The 6,601-nt window shown below is 44.3% G+C and overlaps 1 long non-coding RNA gene across 1 annotated transcript; it reads right to left on the minus strand.

Annotated features, from left to right (window-relative positions):
* Window positions 1-1,933: 1,933 nt before the first annotated feature.
* LOC142492157 (uncharacterized) lies at window positions 1,934-5,451 on the minus strand. The gene is made up of 3 exons (XR_012800782.1): window positions 5,357-5,451; window positions 4,970-5,038; window positions 1,934-2,019 (listed from the first exon to the last, which is right to left on the minus strand). It is a non-coding gene; the product is annotated as an uncharacterized LOC142492157 (long non-coding RNA).
* Window positions 5,452-6,601: the final 1,150 nt, after the last annotated feature.

The following is a 6,601-nucleotide window of genomic DNA, read 5'->3' on the forward strand; positions in this document are numbered from 1 at the left end:
GGCGGGTGGGAGTGAAGTGACCAGAGGGAAGGGGGTTGGTGGGGGAGAGGTGAGGACGGCGCCGCTCCTTGGTGGGTGGGAGTGAAGTGACCGGAGGGAGGGGGGTTGGTGGGGGAGAGGTGAGGCCTGCGCCGCTCCTTGGTGGGTGGGAGTGAAGTGACCGGAGGGAGGAGGGTTGGTGGTGGGGGAGAGGTGAGGCCTGCGCGGTAGTGGCGTGACCGGAGGGTGGGGGGTTGGTGGTGGGGGAGAGGTGAGGCCTGCGCGGTAGTGGCGTGACCGGAGGGTGGGGGGTTGGTGGTGGGGGAGAGGTGAGGCCTGCGCGGTAGTGGCGTGACCGGAGGGTGGGGGGTTTGTGGTGGGGGAGAGGTGAGGCCTGCGCGGTAGTGGCGTGAACGGAGGGTGGGGGGTTGGTGGTGGGGGAGAGGTGAGGCCTGCGCCGAGGAGCGGCGGGTGTGAGTGGGGGGTGAGGAGTGTGGGTTCGCCAAGTTGTTCTCCTTAGGTTCCAACTGCAAGTGAGATGGTCCATGCAATGTGAGGGGGGGTGGGTGGTGGGGGGTGCGCCGTGGCCAATGACACAGTGGGAACACAGGGCCAATCACACAGGGGGAAGACACACACACACAAACATTATTTGAGACTTATAGATATAAGTTTATATATTTTTTTTATAGGGAAATAAAAGAGGGAAGTTGGGGACGGAGAAAGGCGGCGGGATGGCGGGATGGCGGGATGGCGGGATGGCGGGATGGCGCACACACGAATTCCTGCAACACAAAGAGATTCTATATCAGCCTTCTGTCCCTCACTTGCCCAAAGAGCTAACAGTTTAAAGCCTCAGACACAGCAGGTACCTGCTCGGCGATGGTATCTCTCTTCCTGCACTACGTCCGCTCCTGATCATGTGATTCAGGGTCTGAAAGAAACAGCATTCCTTATAATCACTGCGTAAAGTGTTGTTAAAACGTAGTGGTACTGGGCCTGGTTCCAGAAGAGCCCAATTAAATAAGAGAATTTAAACGCCCAATTTGCAAACATTTTGTCCTATACTTAAAAACAGTGTTGATTTTAAATAAAAAGCAGTGGTACTGAACACCTCCAGGAACTTCACCATTTAACCCAGGGGAGCGCAATCTTTTCCCCCTGCGCCCCCTGCCAACTGTCCCCCTCTCCTAGTGCCCCCCCTCCTTACCTTGGCTCTAGCGTCATCACATCATGTTGCCATGGCAACGCGACGGCACATGTCCCCACGTTGCTATGGCGATGGATCACTAGAAGCCGTCTGAACCAAGGTAAGGAGAGGTTATAGAGGCCTTCGCTGCTTTCCCGGTATTTAATTTAAATGCTTTCGGGAAGCGTACGGGGCCTCTGTAACCCCCCGCAGAGAATCTCGCGCCCCCAGTTTGCGCAGCCCTGCTTTAACCACTGTTTATAATAGGCGTTGCCTTGATTTAACCCGTTTACTCCCAGGGCAGCTCCTGCAGCTAAGTGAGAAGCAGCAGGTGTCTGTATAATGCTTTACAGGACCTTTGGGGTTTGTAGGGTTTAAACATGTTTATGAAATCCAGATTTAGAGGAGAGAGGGATGTTTGGAATATGAGCTAGTGATATATTTAGTCTAAACTAGTAAATACAGGTGCAGTCCCACTTAAAGGTCTGTATTGAAAACTAATGTGGACGTTTTACTGTGAAATGAAAACCATTAATTTCAAGGTACCTTGCTCTGGTTGGGCCTGATGAAGTGATGTAGGAAGGAATAGTTATTTGGAGCAATAGAAGTTATTGGGGCTGTTCTATGGAGCAGTAGAAGTTGTAAGTGTGTTTGGATAGGGCAGTGCTGATTCACAGAGGGTAAATGTGGGTCTATTTTCAGATGGGACATGAAGAACAAGTCAAAATGTGTAAGTGACTTCCCTCTCCTGACACTGACCTGGTCCTATATAAGGCTCTGCTTCCTGCAGTACTACCTGCCCCGTTCCTGTGATGTGAGGGGAACAGGGACTTGTGCAAGGAATCCGGGACCTGCAGGAAAACAGAGGAAAACTATAATACTTTCACCCAAACAGTTTACAATCTAGTGGTACTCTGTGATCCCAGGGTCCTGCAGAAGGGGGATAATACTGTAGCCAAAATAGCTTATAATCTATTTCTGAGCATCTCGGGCTGTAAAGGGAGAAGCTACGACACTTCTACTCATCGAGTCCTCTTTAACACTTATATTTTCTTATATAAACACGGACGATGTACACAGCTCTATAGATAGAATTTTGCAGGCACAATACCCTGAAGAGCTTACAATTTGGTGCCCGAGTCACGGAGGTAAAATAACTCACCCAATGTTTCCAAGAGCGAACACTTGGATTTGAATCAAGATTTCCCACTTCAGAGGCAGTGACAAGTGACATTACCACGAGCTATTCCTTTAACACAGTATTTAATTAAATACAAACCTTTCTATGAAAGCCATTATTACATGTGGCAAAGTATAGGTACATATTACATAGTTACATAGTAGAGGAGGCTGAAAAAAGACATATGTCCATCAAGTTCAACTGTGTAAAATTTAGACGACAGATACTTATCCGATATTTGTATTTATGATCCCGAGGAACAACAGTGAAAGGGTAGAGGCACAAGCCCCCAGCGATGCTGACCAGGAAACGTCCATGTATAAATTCACAATATAAAGATATCTTCATTCCTTCCAAACACATCAGCTTAATAAGCCCAGAGATCCATGTTCCACAATTGCATAGGTCAAACAAAGCCACCATATAGCAGCCAATAGCCTAAACAGGTATATCTTATATGGTTGTAGGTGGTAACCCAAAGCTTGATTGTAGTAAATCATATATTGTGTACAGCAACTAAAAGTTACTCACTTGTGATCACATGAAGATCCAGAAGCTGTCGGCGTGCTCCTACCACGAAGAAGCAAACAAGAGAATATGGTAGATGGCGGTGCAGCTGCCTTGGAGGAAAATATGAACCAGAACTGCCGATATACTAAGTACAAAAATTTATTTGTGGTACATTAAAAACAGCAAAGTAACACTCTTACGCGTTTCGCGTGGCCACCCACGCGTAAGAGTGTTACTTTGCTGTTTTTAATGTGCCACCATTACATTTTTGTACTTAGTATATCGGCAGTTCTGGTTCATATTTTCCTCCAAGGCAGCCGCACCGCCATCTACCATTTTCTCATGATCCCGAGGAAGGCGAATAAAAAAATCCAAGTGAAAAAACCCTATGCTGTCTCATAAGGGAAAAAATTACTTCCTTCCTGACTCCAATAATGACAAATCAGATTTGTCCCTGGATCAACATCCTTCCCATGTTCACTTATTTGGTATATCCCTGTATAACTTTCCTTTCTAAAAAGATGATTTTTTTAAAGATATTTATTGTATCTGCCATCACAGTCTCCATGGGTAATGAATTCCACATTTTAACTGCCCTTACTGTAAAGAATCCTTTCCTTTGTTGCTGGTGAAATCTCTATTTCTCTAACCGTAAGGGATGACCCTTTGGATGTAAATAAATCTAATTTAGCTTGCTTTTCCACAAACAGAGTCAGATTTTCCATCCCCTTTATTAATTTGGTGGCTCTTCTATGCACTTATTCTATTTCCATAATGTCTTTTTTATGGACTGGTGTCCAAAACTGTACTCCATATTCAAGGTGTGGTCTTACTAGTGCTTTATACAGTACAGTGGCATACTTATGTTTACTTCCCTTATATCCATGCCCTGTTTAATGAAAGATACAATCTCATTTGGCTTTGCAACTACTGCCTGACATTGGGCATTATTGCTAAACCTTTTGTCTACAAGCACTCCTAAACCTTTCTCCATCAAGGTTATTGACATAAAATGAGGCAAAATGAAGTTGTAAATTGCCTATTTATTCTTGTTTCCCAAATGCATAACCTTACATTTATCTGTATTAAACCTCATCTGCCATTTACCTGCCCAAATTTCCAGTCTATCCAAGTCCAGCTGGAGAGTAATTATATCCTGCTCTGATTTAACTACATTACACAATTTACTTTGCTCTCCATGCTAACCTCAAGGTCCTTAATGAACAAGTTACAAATCAGTACCGATCCCTGAGGTAGTCCTTTTACAACTTTAGCCAACCAGAAAAGGTTCCATTTATGACAACTCTCTGTTGTCCATCCTTCAACCAGTTTTCAATCCAGGTGCAAGTAATGTTATCAATTTCCTTTATTTTGTACACTAACCTCCTGTGTGCCACGATATCAAAAACCTTTGCAAAATCTAAGTAGACTACACCAACTACTGTATATTACCCTGGTCTAAACTCCTACTTCCCTCCTCAATGAAAATAATAAGTTTAAATGACCTGCCCTTCATAAATCTATGCTGACTATTACTAATAATGTTGTTATTCATTAGGTAATCCTGAATATTATCCTGTACTAAACGTTGAAGTAGTTTCCCCATTATTGATATCAGACTTACAGGTCTGTAATTCCCCGGTTGTGATCTAGCCCCCATTTTTAAATATAGGCACCATGTCTGCTTTACGCCAATCTTGTGGTACTGAGCCTGTGGAAATGGAGTCCATGAATATTAAATGTAATGGTTTGGCTATTACTGAACTTAACTCTTGAGTGATGCCATCGGCGCATGGTGACTTATTTACTTTTATGAAGCCACCGATCAACTTCTTCCTCAGTGAACCAATATGTTATATCTACTGCTCTTCAATTAAACTCTAACATCTCCTTCCCAGTGAATACTGAGTTTGTTCTTTGCCTCTGTCCTCCTCTTTCTTTTAGCTGTAGGAAACTTAGAAGCCTGATCAGTGCTGAGAATCACTGTGTAAGCCTGTGTGTAACTCCAGTGGTACATGTACTATCGGTTGGGAATCCCTGCTTTATCCCACAGATATTACAGTCTACTTCTGACAATGACTCCCTCCCCTGCAGTCACATTGCAGACGTACCTTCTACATGATGACATGTGGCTTCCTGCAGTACTGACCGTCCTGTCCTGGGCTGACAAGGAACAGGATCTGTATGATGGGGAAAAAATGACACTATTTACTGTGGTGTTTATCTCTGTAATATGCAATCCATCAATGAGGTAACTCATAATATGAGAGAGTGACCAACACTGCACTACACAAAGTGTATCCCCCAAACTCTTGCCTTGTAAACAATCTTAGTTTTCAGGATTCTTACTGAAACAGGGAGACCGTGGCTGTGGTTTCGTTTCCCAGAATCCCCTGCTTGTTTACGTGCTGTTTATTGGTTCTTCCTCCCAAGTGAGGATGGTGACATTATATGCCATGTTACTCTATCCTTAACAGTGTCACCCTCCTGCTACTTACCTTGCCGTTAGAAAGGCTTTACTTCCTGCAGTACTCCCGGGTCCGGTGCTAAGGGAGAAGGAAGAGGGGACGGGAAGAGGGGAGAAGGAAGAGGGGAGAAGGAAGAGGGGACGGGAAGAGGGGAGAAGGAAGAGGGGACGGGAAGAGGGGGGCGGGAAGAGGGGGTTGGGAAAAAATAGGGCCGTTGTTTCTGAAACACAGAGGAAACCAAAATCAGATATCTGTTGATGGTCCATTAAAAAGTATCACAATCTAACACAGCGACACTTCTCCTGGACTAACAGGGCTACTGGAAGAGAGGATCCCATTACTACTTGATTGTTCTCTTTGGGTAGTATGGATCAAACAGGGATCTGATTAATATGTACAAATATATCCAAAGTCAAACACAGGGAAATGTTCCCTAAGGCAGCAACATTGGACACACAGCAATCCACTCAGATAAGAGGAAAGGAGATGACATCAGCATAATTATTATGCTTTATTTATAAAGCGCCAACATAGTGTGCAGCGCTGTACAATAGGGGAGCAGAATTATATCAGTTACATAAACAGAAAGCATACCAAATAAAGACAAACAAACAAAGACAATGTTACCAACTTCTCACTACATCTGTGTTTCAGGCAGTGCTTTTGTAAGTGAGAAAGGCAGGTTCACTTCCTAGGAAAAGCCCCCTCTCTCGTCCCACCTGGATATCCCATTTACAAAACCATGGTTCATATCTCCAGGACTCAAAAAGGGCAGGTACTCTGCTTTTATAATACCTTCAGTTATCCGAAGCAGCAAAGCCCGCGCCTGAAAAATAAACAGAGCCTTTAGATACAGAAAAAAACTGACATAAACTGAGTGATAGAGATAAAGCATTTTATACATCCCATTGGAATAGGCCCATCATGCAACTCTACTAACCCCTACTATGGTTCCATAGAACCACTCCCTATAACTCCTCATATTGCTCCATATAACGGCACCCTATAACTCTGCCTATTGTTCTATATTACCCTTCCAATAACTCCTCCTCCTCTATAACCGTTCCCTATAGCTGTTCCTATTCCCACATAAAATAGCTCAGTCTATCACCTTTTGCTGCATTTAACCTCTACCTATAACTGCTGCTTTTGCGCTATAGAACTGCTCCCTATAACTGCTGCTATTGCTCTATAGAACTGCTCCCTATAACTGCTGCTATTGCTCTATAGAACTGCTCCCTATAACTGCTGCTATTGCTCTATAGAACTGCTCCC

This window comes from Ascaphus truei, chromosome 4 (genome assembly GCF_040206685.1).
Source record: "Ascaphus truei isolate aAscTru1 chromosome 4, aAscTru1.hap1, whole genome shotgun sequence".
Taxonomy (NCBI): Eukaryota; Metazoa; Chordata; class Amphibia; order Anura; family Ascaphidae; genus Ascaphus; species Ascaphus truei.